General features: G+C 36.3%; 1 long non-coding RNA gene across 1 annotated transcript; it reads right to left on the reverse strand.

Annotated features, from left to right (window-relative positions):
* Positions 1 to 582: 582 nt before the first annotated feature.
* On the reverse strand, positions 583 to 20,206 carry LOC119142646. The gene is made up of 4 exons (XR_005102371.1): positions 19,935 to 20,206; positions 18,103 to 18,188; positions 6,387 to 6,545; positions 583 to 2,845 (listed from the first exon to the last, which is right to left on the reverse strand). It is a non-coding gene; the product is annotated as an uncharacterized LOC119142646 (long non-coding RNA).
* Between the last annotated feature and the right edge of the window lie 4,529 nt (positions 20,207 to 24,735).

Here is a 24,735-nt window from a genome sequence, read left to right on the forward strand (position 1 = left end):
CAAGTATTGAATCTGGTGCACACAAGGCTGTGAGCATGTTTTCAAAACCTAAAATGCTGTGAGCTGTCAGACTCAGTCATTTGTTGTGTACGGTCCTTATAGTATATAACAGAACTGGTGATATTTGTATAGCTCTACAAGAAGTGTTCAGAAACTGGGTAGCTGCCAGTAGTAATTCAAGATTTAAAATATTCTATTAAAAAGAAAAAAATTACCTGTTTTGATAGATGCTAACACTAAAATGTGTTGTCTATCTTGTCTTCTTTTATTTTATCCAGAAACACAGACATGTTCCTGACTGCCAATTTAAAATGTTTACTTTCATTGGTCAAAGACAATTATAAATTATGCATTGGTGCATTGTTAATATATAATTTGCCTATGCAGGGCTGAATTTTCATGCACTGAATTATTATTTCAAAAAATCATTTTGTGTATTGTTAGTTAACCCTATATACATATTGACATAACAGAAGACAGACTGTAAAAGAGATGCTAAAAGCATTAACAGCTTTGCAAGATCATTGATAGGTTTGAATCTGATAGCCACCCTTTTCAAAAAAAGCTACTCAAATTCACATTAAGCTGATCTAGAATAGGAAGCAAAACCACTTCAATTTCTTTGTATTAGAGACAGGCTGCAACCCAAAACTAATTATCAAGTAAAGTTACTTGAGTTAATCTTCTGATCTTTAAACCCTGAAACCCTGTTCTATCAAGTAATTACATTAAACCAACTCAGAAATGGTTTTCTCTTGTTAATCTCCAGCCAAAGAAGCCATTAAAAACAGAATAATTAACCATAAACGATTTTACTTGCCTGATTATATTTAAGCTTCAGATGGACTGTTTTAAATGCTAGCAACATATGGATGCATCTTACCTCTTACCCCAACCCTGAAAGGCAGAATTCAGTGTTTTGATCCCAGCAGACACAATGTTTCCCTCTTCTTCAGATTCTTTTTCTAATACTTCTGTTTTCTCATTCACTGCATTTGTTATAATGTATCTATTCAATTTTAGCACCATGTTATTCCAGTACTCTCCAGGAAGGAAACGAAGTTCTGTTCCCCTCTGAAAGGGTCTAGATTTCTAAGGAGATTTTTTTTTTTAAAGGTCTGCCCATAATGCAGTGGGAGGCACAACAGGCTGACAATGACAAAATAGAGAAGACAGAAAAAAAGATCAGATACATACATTATCTGTACAGGTCCTCCTTGTGTTTTAAACTATCCATGTGAAAGAGATTGAATGAAGAATGACTACTTTATCGCTTCAAGTGATCATTTTTGACATAAACTGTGATTTAGAGATTTCTGCCCCCAGTTAAGTATGTTTATGTATGAAATGACTTTCACACAGTTTAAAGGGTGGAGGTAAAAGAATCCGTACTACCTAAGCATATACTCCCACCTCAATGTTATCTTTCCTGTGTTCATTTTCCAGTTTACTCTGATTCTGTTTCTTTTCCTTATGCACATTCCTCATCTTTTTCTTCTCTTTTTTGTACACTTTTTCACCCTCTGCATCTCCCACTCTACCAATGGACATATAAAGGTGTCAAACATGTTGTCAGAATAAATGTATTTTTGTGGGTAGGAATATCCAGCAAGAAAAAAATGAGGTACATAACTGATTTTAAGATCAACTCTGCTCCCTTACCTCCAACTAAATCAAAAACTTCAGAGATTTTCCAAGTCAGTCTTAATATATGATACCTGACTTCAGATCTCACCTTCTTTCCTCACAATGAAGCTGAGCTGCATCAGAACATGCCTGGACTGAGCCCTTTATATCTTTAACAGGGCCTGTAAAAGTGTTTTATCAGCTTCCTTGGCTAGTTTTGCTTTTAAAAAAACATTGCTTCAGCCAAGTTTTGCTTTTAATTTTCCCATCAATTCAGTCAAGCGAGTCAGAATGAAACTCAAAGAGCTGGAACCAAAGTTAAAAATAATCCATCATAATTCCACTGTTCTAGTCAAAATTACCACATAGCCCCCACTGGAGTAGAAGCCTGGTTTGTTATGACAAGAGGAGGTGGTATTAAGTGTCATTTAAAGTTATGGGAGGCACATTTTTAAGTTTTGAAGTATTATTTTACACTTTTGAGAGGGAGGGGAGGGAAGAATGCAAATCACTGTGATTCAGTTCAGGAGCCAAAGGTGAAATGCAGATTTTTTAAGTTTAGCTCTGTGATATTAATTGTTCCACTTCACCTTTTTTCTCCAAAGTCTAGGTAGTTTTAGACATTTTTAAAAAGAAAACATACTGTGGATCGTGGATCACGCTTAAAACAATATAAAAGGGTTCTCTGTAAGCACTGCTGTTACTAGGACCACTCACACCCAGGTATTTCCTGCCCTGTGTAGTTCCTGACAATTCAGCAAGGGTTACAAGAAAGAATTATTCAAACACGTGTTTTAAGAGAACTGGGGGTTGATTTTTGGTTGACTGTTCTCTTTTCTTTCTCCCCATCTTTATGCACCTACATGATACTACATGTAAACTGAAAAGTAACTCTTTTCCAGCTTTGTTGCTAGGAAGAAGTTAACATCATTTTTGGTCTCCATTTTCCATTTCCAAGTCAGGAAGGCGAAGATTATTATGTTAAGGATAAGAATGGGATTGTGTTTGTTTTTGAACAGAGTGAAAAATAACCATTTTTCTTCTTTACAGCAGTGATAGGAAAGACATCTGTCAGATTCAACAGGAATAGCCCCAGGCTGTCTATTTAAACAGTGTCCCTTTTGCTACCCCATTCCTTTGTCCCCTGAGATCCACACAGTCTTCTCTGGGAAGGATTCACTTCATCTATCTGTGAAAGGCAAGGGGATCTTCTGGTATCCTGGAAAGAAGGAAAGTCAGGATTAAGATATGTATTTTCTCCACTCCCTTGAACAATGAAAACAACACTGAAGATTGTGATACGAAGGAAATCCACCAGTAATTTTAACAATCTGACTCTACCAACAGGTACGGAAGAATTTCCTGCCTCTTGGTGAGTTTTACAAATGTAAAAATTAATCAAAGAATGCTCTGGACCAATAATAATACCAAAAAGTAGAGCTAATAAATCCCATTAATTTAGCAATATATACATACCATAAAGTATCCTAGGAACTTCTGGGCTGACCATCAGGTGACACCAGCTAAGAATTTGACTGTTTATTTTTGCAGCCTGTTTCATATTTGAGACAGTAAATTCTCTTATCTTTAATTTTTTTTTTATTTTTAATTAATTTTTTAAAATGTATGCAACAGTAAGATTTTGTTCCTGTGAACTAGCATATATATATATGCCTAAGGCAGGGCATCTTCAGCTTTCTCTAGCATCATAAAGATGGAAGCAAATGTTTGGCAAATCCAGGAAGAGGTGTGGGATTTTTACAGGTAAAGTGACTGTAGTAGTTTCCCGACACCTGAAACAAACTGCTATTTAGTATTCACAGCCATACCTGACTTTCCTTAACCAAGCATTTGGATGAGAGAAGGCTTATCTTCAAATTAAGGTCACTCTCTGGCCTAACCAGCTTTCCCAGTGTACATGTAATCTTCAACAAAATGCTGGTATATTTATAGCTTAATCTCAGCAGTCCATTTGAGAGTTCAAAGTAGTTTATTGAAATGGAAAAGAGCTTAAGTTTTGTTCCCTCTGAATATCTGTTGTGTAATGACCATTCCTACATTTCCAAGTCAACTCATAACAGAATTATACTTCATGTTCCCTTTTTTCCTCTCCCTCTTACTGACGATTTGGTCAATTAACATGTCCAAGTATTACATCTCTTAGAGAGTCAGGAAAGTGTGAAATTGCCTTATAGTAGTGACAAGGATGAAGAAATCTTCCAGAGTCATTACTACAGCTCTAAATCTGGAGTCAAAATTAAATATAGCATATACTATGAGCTAAAAGCCAAAGAAATGAGGAAATATTTGAGTCATTTGCTCCAAATTATTCAATAGCCACTGATACAAAAAGATTTAGGTCAGAATCGCAATATGAAATTTGAGTTGCGCTTCACCTTGTCTCATTGTTCTAAGAGACAGTTAATTAAACTAATTTTTTCCCACTAACATTATATTCAGTCCTACCTTTTCTGTATCATTGTGGTTGGGAAGGTGTAAAAGAGAAGCAGATATGCAGACCTGAAATAATTGGAATAATCTGAATACTGCTTACGCCGTCTTTGTTAAAACTGCTGCTGCATAGCAAAACTGAGTTATTAAAATGCCTGCTATAGGTATATGTTGATGTATTCCAATAGCAAAGGTGCTTCGGGAAACATTTAGAAAGGCAACACAATGCCTTTTGATGAGTAACTTTCCAATATGGAGAAAAATAATGTTCTTATTTAGCTGCAAAGCAGGTTCTTCCAAGCCACATTTCTGTTTTTTTTTCCATTATGGAAAAAGAACATATGAAAAGAACACCACTTTTAATTGAGATCATAGAATCATAGAATCACAGAGGTTTAAGTTGGAAGGGACAATTAAAGGTCATCTAGTCCAACCCCCCTACAATGAGCAGAGACATCTTCAACTAGATCATGTTGCTCAGAGCCCTGTCTAGACTTACCTTGAGTGTCTCAGGGATGGGACATCTCTGGGCAACCTCTTGCAGTGTTTCATTGCCCAGGTAAAAAATTTCTTCCTTATAACTAGTCTGAATCTACCCTGTTTTAGTTTAAAACCACTACCCCTTGTCTTATTGCTACAGGCCCTATCAAAAAGTCGGTCCCCATCTTTCTGATAGGCCTCCTATAAGTATTGAAAGGCTGCAGCAAGTTGTCCTCAGAGCCTTCTCTTCTCCAGCTAAACAGCCCCAGCTCTCTCAGCCTTCCCTCATAGGAGAGGTGTTCCAGCCCTCTGATTATTTTTGTGGCCCTCCTCTGGTCCATGTGCTTCCTGTGCTGAGGACTCCAGAGCTGGATGCAGTACTGAGGGTGGGGTCTCACCAGAGCAGAAGGGCAGAATCACCTCCCTCATCCTACTGGCCACACTTCTTTTGATGCAGCCCAGGATGCGGTTGGCTTTCTTCCAGCTCACGTCCAGTTTTTTATCCACCACTACCCCAAAGTCCTTCTCCACAGGACTCTTCTCAATCCCTTTATCCCCCAGCCTGTACTGATACTGGGGGTTGCCTCAACCCAGGTACAGGACCTTTCACTTGGCCTTGTTGCACCTCACTGAGGTTCACATGGGCCAACTTCTCAAGCTTGTCCAGGTCCCTGTGAATGTTATACAATCCCTCAGGTGTGCCAAACACACCACTCAGCTTGATGTGATCTGCAAATTTCCTGAGGGTGTACTTGATTCCAATATGTCATTGATGAAGATATTAAACAGTACTGGTCCCAATATGGACCCCTGGGGGACACCGCTCATCACTGATCTCCATCCAGACCACTACTCTCCTGATCTAGCCACTTCCTTATCCACCAAATAGTCCATCCATCAAATCCATATCTCTCCAATTTAGAGAAAAAGATGTTGGGGGGGGACCATGTCAAAGGTCTTATAGAAGTCCAGATAGATGACAGTAGCTCAGTTGCCAGCAAGAAAATGGAGCATCTGTCAAGGAACACGGTGATTGAAACACTGGACTTAAGAAATCATCTGAAACCTTAAAATCTTCCTAAGCTTTCAGATATGGCATACTTCAGTAAGACAAAGATATGTACAGTTTATTTGTGCATGTATGGGGGGGGGGGGGTGTCTAATGCCTTACTGCATTCCTAATGCCAGGGTCTGAAGAAGATTTCAGGTCTCTGATTTTAACATTGACCATAATCCCAAAGAAAATGTTTACTAAAATGACGCAGAGAGATGTGTTGGGTTACTGGGAGGGTACATAGATTATCATGCAAGACATAAATAGGGAAAAATCATGGGATTCCACTTGCACAAAGATAAAGACAACTAGAAAGCAATCAGAGGTATGCCAAATCCTTTAACAACAACAGAGAACTGGGTATAGCAGTGACATTAGACTGTGCAGAGGCAGTAGATATACCTGTGTCTTGAGCACAAGTTGTGGAGCCAAATGAGCTTAGCATAGGGTTAGAAGATACATGGATGATAGCAAACACCACATCTTTGTTTTCCTCAATTGTCTTACAAACAGAAGGAATCTCTGTAAAATAAGCGGTCAGAGGAAAAGTTCTCACCACTTTCTGTGCATGAGGGAATTGGTATACCTTTTGGCAGTGCAATGGTTCACTAGTTACACTGTAGCAGCTCTTTCTCCCGTATATGACTTCTTGCTTAAAACCTTTTTACAGAAATTCATTAATTGTTCCCTCCTCCCTGAGTTATGACACATCATCATATGCAGGACTACGCTAACACATTAGAAGGAAATTTGATGTGTTGCATAAAGTTACTACCTGCGAATTTTAGTGGAAATCTCCATAGAACCAATATCATAGTGAGTTTCCAAAATTTTCACTGTCTTTCAACTTGGTTAGCAAGTACAGAGCCTCATTTTCCATACTGAACATCGTGTCAGCTTTGGAATTTCAGTTAACAGCCTTTAGACAGAACATCTGAAGAGGAAGACATATTTTACTCTGAAGGACCTTAATACAGTCAGATCAGGAGTGTCAGGATCTCAAATGTTTTACGTCTTGCTTGGTTGCATAAGGCAAATGATGCATGTGAAAAAGACACAGATTCTAGATACAGATACTGTGTGAAACTTTTGGCAATTTGTGAGTAGGCTGGATGCAACATTAATGTAATTTATTTTTTTATCTACTGGGCATGCAGTTGGAGCAATATATTATTGTGAAAATCAGAGAAGAATTTAGAAGATGTCACTTCATTAAAATTGCAGTCACTCATGGCAATTTGATAGAGAAAAACCAAGAAAAATCTGAAGTAGATGATATCCAACAGAAAACTTGAATTTCACTTCAGGTTCCTGGTGTTACCTCCTTAATCACCTGGACAAAAAAATATTTGAGGCTAAAGGAAAAAAAAACAGGAGAAAAGGTGAATAAATAACCCAATACGTAACATGCATTTCCCAGCTATGATAGGGAACTGTTCTATCCATATTTGCAAAGTGTTTTCTCAAGAATCTGGATGTGAGTAAATTTGTCTGAAATAATCCAAGTAATTTTAGATTAACTGGTCCTTATACATCATTGCTCTCCAGTAGAAAGCCTCATATCTAATGCTGTCTCAGTGTTTCACCACCCACTGCTCTCCTAAGTTTCTGTTTTAAAACTGGTATAAGTTACTGCAGATAAGAAGAGCAGATTCTATTGGTGAAGGCAACATCATCTTCTCTTCCATAACTGGTAACAAAACTGATTCCTATATGAAAGGCTAAGATGTTTGGCCTGGCAGCTATATAGAAAGACATTGCATTGGTGCCATGTTTTTACATGTCTTGAGTTCTGGTTTTATACTGTTCCAGTTAGTAATTTCTTGTTCACACATTGCAATCTGATTTGAAGCAATTGTAAAAAGCTTTTCCCATAATTCTTCTTGACTAAGTGGTTAATTAATGTTCATACTTTTCTCTATTTTATATATGCTATAGTCTCATTCTCAGGAAGGAGTATCTTAAATCATAACACTTTTATCACTGGTAAATTTAGCTAGTAGAGCTTGCTGCGGAGAAAAAGAGCATGAGTTATTTATATTCTTTTAAATGTTTGAATTTGGCAAGAAAATAGAATGAGATAAAGAACAAGCTTTGACTGATGACAAAACTGTGTAAAATGCAACGACAAAGAGACTAAACTCCATTCAACAGGCTTGTAACAAAAAATAGTTCCGCTTGTTCTAATAAGATATAAATTACAAGTTTCATCACACTGCTAAACCCTCATAGATGCATAGTCAGAATAACCTGGTTAAACTAATAATTTAAAATCTCTTAACTGAGAGCTATAGCAGTAGCTTAGAATAAATATAGGTAAGACAAACATTAAGACTAAGGCTGCTTCTGCTTTGAGAACAATCAGGCTGAAGCAGAAAACCATAGTAGAATCCCCCATAAATTTGAATTGTCATGTTTTCTGGCTTCATTATCAGACAGAAGAGAACATTTTCTATAAAATGGGTAACTAAAATCCACATTATCTGTTCCATCAGAGCAGAAAGTAAATATTCAAGGTTAAGGGAATATTAAAAATACCAATATGTTTCATCTCAGAAAACCATTTTTGACCAAAATACTTTATGTTTAATTTTCTCTGTGTATGTGTATGTAATGTATATGTAATAGATAAACAAAACACAAAATTATTTTGGCAATTGGATTACTGTGGTTTAATGCAACATAATCAATACCATGGTTTTGTTTTTTCCTTTAATAATTTACTAAACATGTTTATTAGGAGGATTACTCATAGAATTTGTGAATTTAAAATGGTATTGTGTGTGAATTCCTAATTAGTAAAAATGTGAATGCACATTGCAGAAGTATGACTGAAGTGTCATCTGACCAAGAAAGATCATAGATATTGTAGCATATGCCTGCACCAACTTGAGACTAACCAATATAGTACAAAACGAACAGAAAATTCTATGAACTGAAGTTATATGGGGCAATGGGAAAACATCCAGCAGCAAGCATAGTTTATTTTTCTGAGCAGCACAAGGACTCGGGACACACTGAGATCTGAAAGTATTTCTATGAGTTTTCCACTGCTGTAAATGTAGGAGCAGCTGAGGGCATACATAAACCAGGGTGCTAGTAGGCTTGTGGATGCAATTGGGCTGGTCCATCCGCCCTAGCCAAGGTACGCCAACAGTGGCCACCCTTGCCATAGCATGCCCTGGCACATCCCTTCCCAGCTGGAGATCAACAGCACAGAAAAAGCTACTTCTGCTCCATGGTGCATAATTTTTCAGGTTTATGTCCCTAGAAAACATCTTCTCATCCTTTTTTCTGCAGCCCTCAATACAAACCGGGAACAGTGATCAGAGTATCTTTAGGTATCTCTCTGCTAGCAACACAGACAAGGGCAGTGCACATGCAGGCCTAAGCAGTGGCACATGGTCATCCATATAGATTTACGTTTTTTCAGCTGGGCCACCTATTAGTCCCCAAACCACATCCAGGTGTTGCCAGAGTGCTAGTGTAGACCAAGGACCATTCCCTGTGGGCAGCTGTATGCAGTCCTCTATTCAGGGGGTAGGGGAGGACTGGGGTGCATACAATCTGTGACATGCTACTCATGCCTTATGCCCTGGCCTACTTGTTTAGTAGAATCACTTTATCAAGGACCTTGCTCAGTATGTGATACCTATAGCTTTTAAGTAGTAAGATCAGAGAGACCTCAGGCACTGTATCTTAGGGAGGACAGAGGACTGGAAATGCCCTCCTCTGATTTTCTTTGGGCCATTATAGAACTGCTCCCTTGATGAAAAAGTTGGGGTATTTTACCAGTACTTTAGAAAAGACATTTATTTGCTGGTGTGAACTATACCTTAGGATTTAATATTAGCTTTGCAGAATAGACAAAAATAAATTCTTATTCACTAAATTTCAATATACATCATACAGTGAGTGAATTGTTCTGTGTCTACAGACTTTTAATTCTGCACCTTTGAAAATATTCTTATAAGGAGCTATCCATGCTCAAACAGGAATAAAAACAGGGAACCAATTTCCCCATGCTTGTAATAGAGGATGGCACAACTGTAAGCAATTAACACTCACCACATTCTAGATTCTTAGTTTAAGAGATGTCTGATGTAAAGTAAACCTATGCTTGCCACCAAACAGTTCTCAAAAAGAAAAAAATATTAATATTGTTATAGCAGCAATTTGTGAAATTTATGGGTCTATTAGATCAACATATATCTCAAGGGAATTCCTGTAGATTCTCAAAATATTTTAGAAAGACTCTCTTGCTTCATCTCTTTAGATTATAAACCCCAGCAGAGTATATAAAGTATTGTTTATCCCTGTTAGCTCTCTAAAACACACCCTTTGTCAGTGAGCTATTCTAACTGTAATTAAATGTTTCCTAGTGAATTTATGAACAGTTAAGCAGACTGTTACTGGTTCAGCGAAACAGCTTTTCATTTAAGAAATGTGAGACATCATCATAAAGCACCTATTTAAATATGGTAAAACACATATTTGAAACACCTATATTTGTAAGACCTTGGGCATATGTTCAATTGAGTATTGTGTGTTTACACAGCAGATATTAAATGTGGGTTTTATCTCACCGGGCTTGAGACAGCCAAAGTGAGGAAGACTACCTCAGCAATAGTCAACTTTGGCTTTCTTAAGAGAGCAGTAAGCATGTTTTTTAAAGACCAGTTTGTGGGATCTTTGCTAAAAGTCTTTACTTGCTCATATGAATCCCACCAGAAAAGACAGTGTGTTTTCAGTAACGTTCTGACCTGTTTTCAGGCTTTGCAACATTAATTGAAACCAAATCAAATCCTTATTAACCTTTTGCAGTGCACAGTACTTTTCCATATAAACTCAGAAGTTTTGCCTACTTATTTTATTCCTTTTGTGATTTGTTTTATTGTGAATATTGGACAATTTGGAGTAAATTGTCTAGCTAAAATAGTCAGAGGGGAAATGGATGCCAGAGATCAACTCATCCAGTTGAGTTAAATGAGGGATAAGATTTTCTTTACTAGTTTAGTTAAACCAAATAACACCTGAAAGAAATACCTACCTACCTACCCTTTAAAATGAAGTGGCACGTATGCAATAATAGGATTAATTCCAGGACTAGCATCAAACCTTACGGAATTCCAATCAAAATGATAAAAGTTACAGTGCTGTAAAATAGGTTTGCATGCATATATTCTGTGATTTCTATGCTTATAGATATGGGAAACAGCACTTTTTCTTTCAAAATGGATGTCTAAAATTGATTTTCAAAGCTAAAACCACAAAAAAACACAGTCATGTTATATACTGAGGCTTTTCTGTTTACAGGGATAGAGATTAAGAGAATTTGTATTAATAAAAACTTCTAAAAATACAGAAATATCTATTTCTTTTTCTCAAGCTCTTCTCAAGGTGAGGGGACCTCATTTTCCTGCTCTGTATGTACTACTCTTAGAGTACGCAAAAACTAAGCAAATGAACAAATATATATACTGCAAAAACATTTGGTATGCAAAATTTCTATAAGTATACTTCCCTGGAGTCAAAAATATGTTTTTTAATGGCAATTTTATGATGTTATTGATGCAGATATAAAAAAATAAGAAAACTAACCTATTAGCTAGAGTTTGGGGAGGAATTTTGTGGTCACTTTGTATTACAATTCTGAATTCTGAGTAGCTCTTAGAAGCACATTTTGCATGTTAGCAGTATACAATACGCTCAGTTATAAATATACTAGATAAGACCATTCTATTTGCTTACAAGCTATTATAATAAGTAAGCTCTTTCACTGTTGCTCCCTATAGCAGCTGATTTTCAATAGCTGACCAATCATTAAAACATATATCTATAGTAAATTATATATATATATATACATATATATATAATTTTTTTACTAATTTTAAAGTAGTAGTTTTCCAGGTAGTTCCTAGTGGTACCTAGCCTAGGTACAACACATTGCCACTCTGCCTAGTACATATTGCTCTTAATATGAAGTAAATTTCTTGTTTGACTTACTGGCTGGAAAACCACTATGTTTCTAATAACCATAAGGAAATAGTTTTGAAATTTTCAAAAAAAAATATATTTATACTGAGAGATCTGACCTCAGACACCAGACAAAATATTCTCTATCAGGTATGCCTTCATTTTTCTTTGCATATGTTCATTCAATGTGATTGGGTAGATCTTGCAAAGCAACATAAATGTGAAAGAACTATAGAGTATATATTAATATGGGTGTGGGTTGTTATAAAGAAAGGAACATTTTACCATAAAAAAATATTCAATGCTTTTGAAATGTTTGGCACATGCCAAAAATGCAGCCTAGTATGTCTGATGAAGCAGATTTCATGTTCCTATAAGCCTATCCAATGAATGAGCTCTCACTTTAAAAGGAAAGGTACTGTGTTAAGAATAGTTTATTGTTTTTTCCTAAAATACCAAGTCCATCAATGACCTAATGGACCAATGTTTGCTTTTTAAAAGGTAACAGTGGATGTCATGAGTCTTCCTTCTAGAAAACAAAAATCCCAGCTTCCACCCTCTACTGTCAATGACCTCTCTTCTGCACTGCATACAGCACACAACCTCAAATCTAATTTGAAATGGGTTGCAAATGAACTCAAGGAGAAAGATAGTATCAAGTTAAAACTGACAAAAGAAGCCATTCTTTAAACTTTGTTGATAAGAGAATCAATAACTAGTTGGAATCATTCTAATTTTCATTGTGAGCTGAATCATGAAAGGAAAATTCTCTGAAATCCAGCTGCTTGCAAAGTAAGTTACATAAAATGAATAGTCATACAATTCTGATAGTATATGTTAATTTACTTTTCTAGTAAGAACCAATACTGCTGCAAAGCAACCTTACAGTCTTAGATGTAAAGATCCGTGGAATAGTTTGCCAGATATTTTGAAATAGCCAGGAAATAGCTTTTAGGAAGGATTTTCCAGGAGATTATTGCAAAGACACTATATATCATTCTCCTTCTAGCCCAGGATGGATAAAACTAAAGAATACCTATAGAACATGTATGGTATAGGTGGATAGTCACACTGCTCAGGGAAGTTTGGCATACTTCCACGTTTTCTCTTCTTGTGTGGTATGTAGCACACAGAAATCACACCAGTGGTGTAATATATTGTTACTCACCTGGAATAATAGCAATTGCTTCATTACTCAGGAGTTTTAAAGTCAAACAGCTGAAATACTTAATTTTCCATTTTAAATTCACCTGCAGTTGGTAGTTTACAAAAGACAAATTCTCCCAAAGTACTGATGACATCTATAATAACGATTTTGTGACCAGACACAGCAGAACATGTAAACTCTACTTTAACTTTCTTGGACCTGTAAAACATTATTGATAAAGGAGCCATTTTACCACCTAAATCCTAAGAAAATCTGATTAGAGTTCATATTGTATGCCACTTCTCTCAGCATGTGTGCACATACTTTCGCATTAATGTGTTTTTAAACATAATACTGACGGAGGTACCCAGAGTAGCATAACTATGGCTTAGATGGTGTGTGTCACAGAGGCCTGAAGTTCTTTCAAACTGATGAGACTCCCACCAGAAAGACTTAAGATTTTCCCTAACTGTTTGATAAAAAGATTAAAGAAATTACCATGGAAGACAAAAATTTGAAGTACCCTTAAAATCAGCAGCACCCTAACTCCAATAAAGCTAAAAAGAACTGAGAAGCAGAGTGATACTTTCTTGTGCAACAGTTGTATTTGGTAACTAATAACATTAGTAAGAAGCTTCTGAGAGTACTCTTTCTGATGGAAGACACTTTCTCTAGCAGTATTGCAACAGAACATCCGACATGCTACATTTTGCAGTATGCTAGATTTCACTACTGTAAAAGGTTTTAGGAGACACTCAAAACATTTAGGTGTTTCATACAATGACTGAGTGGAACCGTCCAACTGGGTAACAAAGTGCTTGTTATTCCAGTCATTTCACTAAGTACCTACAAATTTGAGTCCTTCCACAAAGTGACTGTCTGAGAAAGTAATTTTACAGTCACAGAAAATTTTAATCGTTAGTGAAGTGACTCATTTCACAATGTAACTGCAACATAAACCAAACATGAGACTATGACCACATTCAAGTAAAAGCATATTAATAATAAACTCAAAGAGGTAAGAATATCATCCCCTGTATATGAATCTTTATTTGTCTTAATGCATATAAACTTAAGTGTATATACAAATAAAATTCATGCTTGTAAAAAAATGGAGGCAGATACACAGAACATGTTAATGTCATACAGTACAAAATGTCTCTGGGCATACAAAAGATTTCTGGACATACAAAACTCTTAGCCCATAACTTGGGATAGCTGGATTTAAAGGGAAGTAAAGTGACAATTTTTGTCATCTCCATTCCATATTTAATAGTGTGGTTTCTATATGACTGGAACAAGATGGGGACATCAAGAGACATGCTGCATCCAGCACAAGGGGATAGCACCCTCTATGTTCCATTGTATTGCATCAGGTTTTGTTCCACCATTCTGAATGCCAAACTGTAAGGATGAAAATCCTAAGTAACTCCATAAAATAACTCTTAGGTACCTTTCTCAAATATGTTTTTCTGCTCTTTTCAAAATAACCGCAGGAAAATCCAAACTCGGCCAGCAACAAAACAAGCTTTAATATAAAACAAAACACTTAATACATATGGAATCACAATGTTGAAACTGCACATCAAATATTAAGTTTTCCAACTTGGAAGAAAGGGAGAATATACATTATAAGAAGGTTTTAAGTATTTGAACAAGTGTTATTTATCCTTCTGGAACTATGACATATTGTGATCCTGTGCCAGCAAAGCACTTAGGTATGTTCTTCTCTTTAAGCCCAAAAGCAGACCACTGAACTATATATCTGCCTGCCTACAAATTTTTAAATTAACAGAATGGTCTCAGTGTAAATTTGGAAGTTTAGTTTAATGCTATCCATATAATAATGAACTGGATCATTTCAGCACATAAATGTAAAAAAGTGCCAAATGTAATGACATATGGCAACCATAGCAGTACTACCACAGAGCCAATGACTTGAAGGGAATAGCTCTTATAGTAAAAATTAAATGTATTCTCAAGCTGGTTTACGAACCCATTCCATCATTACACTGTCCAGACAACATGCAGTGAAAGTAAGTCAACAGGCCTCAAATCCCTGATTCAGTGTTGATCAAATCATACGAACATTGCTACCAGGGCTGATTTAGAAGCAGTTCACAGTCTCTACCTGGAACTATACTTTGAATTGAATATTATCATTATGAAATCTGGTAAATGAATGTAGGTACACAAGGTTTTGAAATGTTCATAAACTCATAGAAGATGTGCTGTATACAGGTTGAAATTTTTTTTCATTATTATATTAAACCTATTTGTTGTTCATATATAGTCTACTCTGCAATGAAAGAGGCAAGATTTCTGAACCAATGTTATTCTGAGGTTCTGCAATTACCATTACATTGTAATAGATGTGCTTTAAAAAGAAAAGGTAGGGTTATGAGAAAAGTGATTTTTCTAAGCAAGGGAGATGTGTTAGATATGCACTGAGGACTTTCAGTGATGCATTTGATGATGTGTCTTGTAGAAAGCTCTTGAAAAATCTGCAAATGATGGAAGTTCTAAAGGAAATGTATGCTGGGTAAGAGACCAACAAAAATGAGGAATCCAACAGAAGTGAGACAAAATATCCTACTCAAAAAGGATACATACATTTTTTCAGGAGCATTAATGGAGTCATTCTTGCTTAGTGTTTTATCCATAGCCTTGAAGTAAAACATAGGAGTATGCCTAGGACATTTACTGGTGACATGAAACTGAAGGTGGATGTCAGTACAAGGCAAGATCAGGATACCATACTGACAGACTTTGTGATTTTAGGACTTAAAAAAGAAGAAAAAGGATGAAAGTCAATGGGAAAATGCAGAATTGTGCATTTAAATATCTCAAAACTTTTGCAGTACTCTGGGGAGGCTTGAATAGCACAGAGAGCTCAGTGGATCACTGAGCTTCCACAGGAAAGCAAATTATTAAATACTGAATGTGATCCTAGGTCATAAGCAGAAATTTTTTCAATTAGGAAACATAAAAATGAAGGAAGAAATAATGAAAATAGGCAACTGATAGAGGTATAGAACAAGGTAACTATGAAAACATTGCAAAAATTTGGTATACAACTCTGGCCACCGATGCTAAGGAAAAATTTACAGAAGCTAACTGACAAAGATAAATGAGTCTTAGGATGGTCAAGTGAATGGCAGTCCCAGGCTAGGAAAGCTCAGCTTTTTCAGTCCAAATTAGTTGTTTCAAGGGGACATGACTTTTTCATAAAATATATCAAGAGGGGAAACATAAGTCCAAGAAAACTTTTAAACAAAAAATGCTATTTTTCGCTTATGAAGAACTTACTGTATAAAGACAAGCAATATACTTAGCCTAGAAATTACAAATTTTTCTAACTCTGGAGCAGTAATGTTCTGTAACACAGAGCTACTAACTGGAGTGAAAATGTGCACCTTTGTGTGAAAGCTTCTTAGTGAGATCGCGTATCTCTCTTTCCAGTTGTGTGATAACTTTGCATGAGCAAAACTTGAAGAGGCAGCAAGTCTAAACAGTTTTAAGTCCAAATTGGTAAGCTCCTGGAAGTGACTGGGGCAAGATATCTCTAATGAATACAATGGGTTTTGAAACAGAAGATCAAACCCAACATTGCATTTTTAGTTATACTTCCACACAATTTGATACTTTTTAAAATCACAATTTTAGCATTCTTGTGATGCGTCTATACACACACACACAAATAAATAAAAAAATATAATATACTTAGCTATATTTTATATTTTAGCCAGCTTTACACTACTTCAGATACTTCATTATCATGATTATGCCATCAGGTAAGATCAAATAAAACTTTTTCAGCATTTCCAACTTAGAGAATTGATTACAGGATCAAATATGACTAAATCAGAGACAGAAAGGAGTAAAATTAATAGCTCAGGTTGGGTTTATTTCACAAAGCTCAGTTCAGCAGTTTATTTTGCTTTCTGTTGAATAGGTTTAACCAGTACAGTGAAATTAATAATAAATTAATTGATTTTTAAGTCTTGTAAGCAGTCTGGATCTCACACACAGGCATTGTTCTTAATTATAAAAGGTTATAGTTGAATTCCTTCAATATATGTGACTAACACAGAGCAGGCTTAAAAAGTAGGTCAACTGTTCTTCCCAAGTACAAAGCAATGTTCATATTTCAGTACAGTGTGAAAAACAGATTAATTTATGATGCAAAAAATCTGCAATCACATACCTGACAACTGAGTGAAACTGCACCTTATTACTAAAAATTAATTTTAGGACTGTAAAAACAGCTTTTTTCACCCATGTTTGATCACCATATCTCCAAACCTAATATTTTACATACAAACATAGGATGCATTCTTAATAGTTATATATGCATAAGACAGTTCTTTTATCTAAAATTCTTTCATCAGCAAATAAAGTAAAAGTACCTGTGCCTGTACTGCTTTCCTCATAGATTCATCTTGAAGAAACTGTATTTTTAAAAGTCTAAATGTTTAAATACATTCTTACATAAGGATCTGGCTTGCATTTAGCAAAGCTGATTTTCTCAAAAACATTATAGGTAAGATTATGCAGTCCATTATAGACTTAGTAAGTGGTTTGATATGTTTTGTGCTCCCTGTGGTTGTTCATTTTTTTGACCACTGTGTGGTTGATCTTGGTGGCTAGAATATTAATTTAAATTTGTGTTTAAAACAGTAAAGTTTCTAAAAAGATGTCTTCAAAACATAAATCAAATTAGAGAAATGTTTTTTATTTTAGATTTCCTAAAAAAAAAAATCATTCATTTCATCTTTTTTCCATATTATTTTCATATTTAAAACTACTTCATTGTGAGTTTACAAACACTTCTGGAAAACCCATGTGCACTGAATTCAGCCTTCTGTCAACTAGGATCTCATGCTCTCCACTTTCTGCAGGAGATGGAGCTTAGAGTTAAAGCTGCTTTTAGTCTTTATCCACAGTTATTTATGCATTTTTCAACTGATTTAACTCTAAATGAGTGGAAATCTCTACTCCATTCTCTAGGCAGTTATAAGATTTAAAATATTTTCAAATTTTTTTATATGTTGCTTTTTGTACTGTAAATGCTGGCTCACTTAGAAACATTAAGTAAAATTTAACTGTCTGTCTAAGAATAATGTGTGACTATATGAAGAAGAATGCTTGGGTCTGATTATGCATCCTATTAGAGTGAGTTTAGGATGATGAAACTTCAACAAATCCAGTTAGACTACAAATAAATTCTAAGAATTTTGATTAAATTCAAAGGCAGAGGGTGGGGTTGGGTGGCTATCCTGCATTATACAGAACTCTCTGCTATTTATTTTATGGTATCCCTGGAAGAAAAGATGACACCTGTCAGTTATACCAGTCTTGTATTTACCTGAAAACTGTTGATAACCTCATGTCCAGCATCAAGCAGCTGTCAGGCTTTCAGTCTTTTCCAGTGTTTGCATCAATTATGGCAATCTGCAAAGTGATAATGAATGCACAGCTCAGTGGATGAAGACCTTTCATGCTGAAAGGTGTATATTGAGCCTCCAAAATCGGTGGAAGAAGGTGGGGTTGGGAGTTGGCAAGGTGGTTTTACCCCTCATTAAAAATGAGTAAAGCAAGTACAGGAAATAGTACCTAAACTGACAAAGGAAGTGATATGGTATTTCAGTCCTCAAGACTATGTCCTCAGTAAATTACAAGTAACTGTGTTTTGGGAGAGGAGGCAGGCAGAAAAAAAAAAAAGGGGGGGCGAGGGGAGGGGGTCGGGGGGTAGAACGAGAGAGAGAGGAGGAAGGAAGGAAGGCATAGGAAGAAAAAAAAATGGAGGGAAACGGTCAAATTTGTATGGTGTCCCTGGAAAAGTTACAAAGGGAAGTTACCTATAGACACAAACAGCTTCTGGCAGCAAGGAGAGTCCTGTTACGAGATGCAACCTATACCATACATACTGAGGAAGGATAGCATCCTGCTAAAGGCAGTGTTATGAGACTTCTACATCAACAGTGAGACATGGTTGTTCTGATTTAATTTAGGGCCACATACATTAACTGTGGAGGGTTTGCTTTCTCTTTTTTATTTTATTGTAGGTGTTTTAACAAACTCTCAGAGTATCATTGTTCACTTTATATGTTGTAGACAAATACCTTATTTGCATGAATTCATAATGACTCCAGAGAAAATGGCTATCAGTGAGCAATGCCTCCTCACTTTCATATGGAGAATTTCTAAATCAGGGCAGTAGGACACCCTAAGATTATTAGTGCCCCAGGATATTACTCCAGGTATTAGAGTAAAGCTGTCTGACACCAAAGACAGCTCAGGGATGTTTTTACACCTTGTACCATGAGAGTCTGTCAAGCAAGCAGTGTCTTGCAGCAGTCTGTCCTAAGTTGGGATGCTCCCTTGGGTGGGGTAAAATGTTGAGGAGCTTGCTGTATTCTAGGTGAATGTTCACACAGAAATTAACCTGCTGTTATCTTCCTTTCCTGATTTTTTTTCTTTGTTTTGACTCTTAACTCATTAGCTATATATTACTACCTAGTAACTCCATAGTTTATCAATTCTGTAATCGTAATTTCCTGCAATCCTCACTGTATTTCTCCTTTTATGCAGTATATACAGGGAGATATGCCAAAGATCATACAGACAGAACAACATGAATTAATTGATCTCAAGAGTTTTGACTCTCTTGACCAAAATCTCATCCTTTTCTGCCCAGTACAGATGGCTCTTACCAAAAATCGCACTGAAATCAGTAAATGCCAGAAAGCAACAGCATGGTGCACATTTTTAGTTCCAGATCCAATGAAAAAGCAATCAAAAGACATAAAGCTCAAAAAGTAAATGAAGCTGTAAACAATGAAAGGAAACATTGGGCCCCAAAGCAGTTAAGCAGTGAAGTCAACATTGTAATGGCACTTAAGCCACAATAACAGTGCCAAGCATGACATTTCCTCAGTTTTAACTTTCAGTTTGCCTTTGAAAACTAACCATTCAGCTGTACTTCAAAAAAAAAAAAAAAAAAAAAAAGGACAAAATAATCTGGGTTTTCTCATGTGGGTAGCTGAGGTATCTGGTAGTGTAATAGAGTTTCTGAATTGAGGCTGTACAGGAAGAAACAGAAAGGGTGCAAAACAGAAAAGCCAAAGAAGCAGAATGAGAAAATAATAGCAAACAGAAAGGTGAGGGTATCTGTGATGTCCAATGTGGTCAACTTACCAATACCAGCTTCAGGCTTGCTAATGACGACCAGTAGAGTTATACAACGTACAAAAGCCAAAACTGGGCACCCTGAGGATGTAGGCAGGTTGTTTGCTGTGGACTGAAGACTGTGCTGCTGAGCCAGCATGAACCAGGAGCAGGCTTCTTCCTGGACAAGTTTGTGGGCTTCATGGAGCTTATCTGCTACAGCTTGACCTATCAGCAGCCTGAGCAGCCAGCGGAAACTGGCTGAAGAGAAGTCAGAGAAAAAAGATGGCTGAGAGGCCCTGACTGCACGCCTGTATGCAGCTTGTAAGTGGAGTGCGTGAGAAGTTTCTGTCTTTCATTTGAACCAGATGGTCTTAGGTTTTATCTTTAAGCAGTGCCTTACCCTTTTTCAGATCTTCCTAGAGGAGTGTTCTGTTTTGTCATTTCTGATGACTAATTCATGTTGATGAGTAATAATTTCAGGAGAGTCACATGGGTTACAAAGGTTTTCAGTATTGCCTCTGTGAATATCATAAATTTGTAAGTCATTTCACAACACAGAATCTGAGACTGGGTAATCAATAATTCAAAGAGGAAAAAAGCTGAAGTACATGAATTAAAAAAAAATCCTTTTATTTAGATACTGTTTTCCCACATTTATTAACCTTGATTGTAATGCACAAGAGAAACTAGGTCTGCTCTCTCAAATTCTTAACAAAGAATCCTATTAAAACAGAGCCCTAGGAAGTGTGCACAGAGCACAGAGCATATTGAGGCAGGAAGAGATCAGATCTGATCAGAATCATTGTTTTCCCGCCTGCTTCAGTGCATCCCAGGGCTTTTCAGAGACAGGAAAAAAATAATTTAAACATAGTACTACAAATACCTCTGAAATGTGGTAGATCTTCTTTTCTTCACTGCAAATGTTTTCTGTAATTTTTCACCAATAAGAAATACACAAGGCACATATAAGCTCAATAGACAAATGAAACCTGAATTGCAGAAAAAGCAGATTTTAGAACTTTAATGCATCATTTTCTCCCACAGGTACTCCTTCATCAGATTTTCCTCAAGACCTGTAAATCAGAGGTTTGTCATCACAGTGGTCTCTATAGATAGATACAGTCTAATTTTTTCACTAGAGAAGGAAATGTTAAACTCAAAGACAATAAAACAATGCTTTTTTAGATGTATTATTTGTTTTTTCTCCATATCTATGTACTTGGAAAGAAAACAAATCAAGCTATCAGCCTTAGGGAAAATAACAACCTTAGAAGAAAATGTATTATTTTAGGGAAGTAGAAATTTGATCCACTTTCCAAAACTGGACTAACCTAAACTGCAGAATTACATATATCTCATTCATACAGTCATCTACAGGAAGTCAGGTCATCAGACCACTGAATTTAGGCATTCATGCACATTCGTGCAACGGCACTGAGCTTGTTTGTTTGAAGACCTATGTGTGTGCTCAACCTCCACCATTCTAGAACTGTTCTATGGAAACACTGAGCTAACCTGTGCCAGTAAAATACAGTACAATGCAACACAATACAATAAAATCCCCCATGCATCATCCTTTTATCAGTTTGGTGGGTTTCTCAAAGGAAATTAGTCTTACTTTCATGAAAACATTACCAGATATGATATGTCAGATATTTCTGACATGTCATATATGTTTATGTGAGAGGAGAACCTGGGCAATATGTAGCCTCCAAACTGCCTTCTCAAGCCATGGATACCTATCTTCTATCATACCTGTGAGAGTCCTTTCCAGCCCATTTATACACTTTGTCTCAGCAGCAGCACATTTGTTTTGTTTAGGGGCTGCCAACATTGTAAAAAGTCCATTTTTTTAAACTGTCTTATTAGTGGGAGCAATGCCCATTCTCATTCTCCCATTGTCATTGTATAGGTAGATTTACATTTCCCTCCCCTACCCAGTGTTTGCAATTGTAAGAAAAGAAAGCTCAGGGAACAGAGATGAGGAATTTCAGTACACGGGGAGACTGATCGGGCAATATCTGTGAGGTGTTCGTTCTATATTTTGTCACTTTAATTCCAATCTATAATTGGGGAATTAACCTTGGCGATCTATTATAGAAAGGAGCACACAAAATCTGCACAGCAACGGAAAAAAGGAAAAGAAACAATCGTGTGGCTTCTCACATTTAAAATAAGGTTGTATAAAAGAGACAGAGACAAAGAGAGATGCAGTCATTTTTGTGCATCTTGCAATGTTTATATGCACTCCCTCCTCTTTCAAAAGTGTGCATCCCCTTTATGTTCTTCACCTCTTCCAAAGTGTGCTACTCGCCTTCATGCTACAGACATAGAGGTCGCAAGCATGAGAGCGAGGAGACATCTGAGCTAGCACAAAACTGCCTCGCTCAGCTGTCAGAGGCATTTCAGCCACGGAGGCTGAGTCATGCTGCTGTGACCTTTGTGGGCTGCAGAGCCTGAGGTTTCTCTGCTGGCTGTGAGATAAAACCATGTCTTTTGTGCACACTGCTGATGTGAGGACACATCCATTAAGATGGCAAAGCAGTAGATGTATGATAATGGAGGTGAAATAGAGAGTAATTATTTTGTTTAAGTATTTGCTTACTTCGTAAATTTAGGCCTTTTGGGTATTCAACTTTTGTGAGACTACAGTAGGCTTTCCTGTTGGAAAGGTGAGATTTTATGGTATTCATTACAAACTAATGACCTGAGCTTTCAGGCACTTTTAAAATCCATTTCCTACACACCTGTGTGTATACCATATGATAATGTCAGTGGAGGTAATTATTTTCACTCTTCAAAGTCAACATAATGACAAGGTGTGATTTGTTATCCATTACTGTGCTTTCTATATAATTCATTGCAGAATTTAACAATATATTTACCCATCTGACTAAATTAATTACCATTCATTAGCAAAATATATAAACAAATGAAATCAGGCACAAAATCACACCTATCTAACTAACAGCCCTCATTTTAATGCTGTGTTGTGCTTGCTGTGATTATCATTTGATGGTTTGAGAATTAACTGATACTAGACTATAAGTATGAGTTAGAATAATAACTTCCCCCACTATCTTGATATACATCTTGCTTAGCTTCTAGACACCAAAGTTGTTTTCAACAGTTCCAAAGAAGACCTTGAAATTCCCTAGGAAAAATGAATAGCCTCCTGAGCACCCTTCTGACTTGTTTGTCAAACACATAGATTTTAAGGACACTTATTAATAGAGTAAGAAGATTCTTATATACAAGTACTTCACACTACATTATAGAATGTTAACTTATATCATCCAATGTAATCTTGCAGACTTCTTCTGAATCAATAAAGTATTGTAAAAAATATTCCTGAAGTAGCTTTTTTTATTGGAGACAAAGATCAGTCTAAAGCTATATAAGTTATATCAGATATACTATTAAAATGAGATACCGTGTATACCATAAGTGCTTTTTTCAACAGGATAGATCAGAAGGGCACATGTGAAGCCATCAATTCAGAAAGAAAGGTAGATTAACAATATATAATAAAATTAGATAATAAAAGATTTAGCACCTCTGCTGAGTTTTCAGTAGATGTTGAAAGCTGACCCAAAAAGGTCATACAATCTGATTTCTCATTCTTAATAAGGAGTCAGCAGGAATTTCGATGTCTTAAATTTTACACTCTAATTCTAAGCAAGTAATATGTTATGTCACTCAATCAAGAATACATAAAAGTGTACAGAACAAAGGTCTAGGGGAATCTTAAAGTTAGTGTGACTAAGATAACAAAAGGTAAATACATTTCCCTAGTGATAGCTCAAAGCTCCTGACAAAAGTAATAATGAAAATTATGATTAGCTAATGAAAATGTTTCATATCCTACCCAGACAGATTACAAAAGATCAAGGAAAAGAGCATGAGCTGAAGTATGGGTCAGTGCTTGGTCATATGTGTGTCAGAACTTCACTTGGTAAGATTGTTCACTGAGGACAGTTCATTTACCTAACATGCTTTTTTCTCACAACCCATGCAAATTAAACTATCCATAACAGTAAAGACATCACAAATATCATATTGATCACACTAAACATAAACTTGATCTCTGTCTTTTCTCATTGTCTTCACAGATCTGTCTCGGCTTCCATTTGGAATTCAAATTGGAAATGCTGGAGTTCCTTTAGCTGGCAACACATAACCAAGTAGCTCTTTACTACTTTGTTCACCCTCTAGCTTAATCTTTTCTGTGGCTTTGCAGACCAATGCACTTCATTAACACAACACAAGTAAAGCAGCCACCTGCCTTTCCAGAGAACAAAGGCACAAAGGTTTCTTGAATCTTCTTGTCTGGCAGCACTCGGTGGTTTTGGAGAAAGAATAGAAAAAGTATATATAAGTCTGCTTTTCTTTCTGCCCTAGGAAAGCTGAATTTAGGAAGAGGAACAACATCCATGTTAGCCTTTTTCATCTTAGATCTTTAAAGTTGTGTAGTCATTCAAACATACCAATGATCTAAATTAAACTGTTTAGCTTTCCATTGATAGCTACCAGGAATGACTTTGTATAGTCAAAAAAACCTAACAGGTAGTTTGAGGTATTCCTATCACTCATCTTGTAGATGCCACTTTCAAACTGTAAGTGGAGACAGATTTTGCCAGTATTTCCTGTTTCCACTTCTCCAGACTACATCTGGGTTGGTTTATTCCTTCCTACCCATGCATAACAATGGTGTGTGCTCACTCTCAGATCTGTGAATTTGGTTCATTTTCCTGGACATGCAGCTTTGCTGACATTCAGCTTTGAGCCAAGTATACATTAGCATAATACACCGTCTAAATGCAAAGCA

Source organism: Falco rusticolus, chromosome 2 (assembly GCF_015220075.1).
Source record: "Falco rusticolus isolate bFalRus1 chromosome 2, bFalRus1.pri, whole genome shotgun sequence".
In the NCBI taxonomy this organism is placed as follows: domain Eukaryota; kingdom Metazoa; phylum Chordata; class Aves; order Falconiformes; family Falconidae; genus Falco; species Falco rusticolus.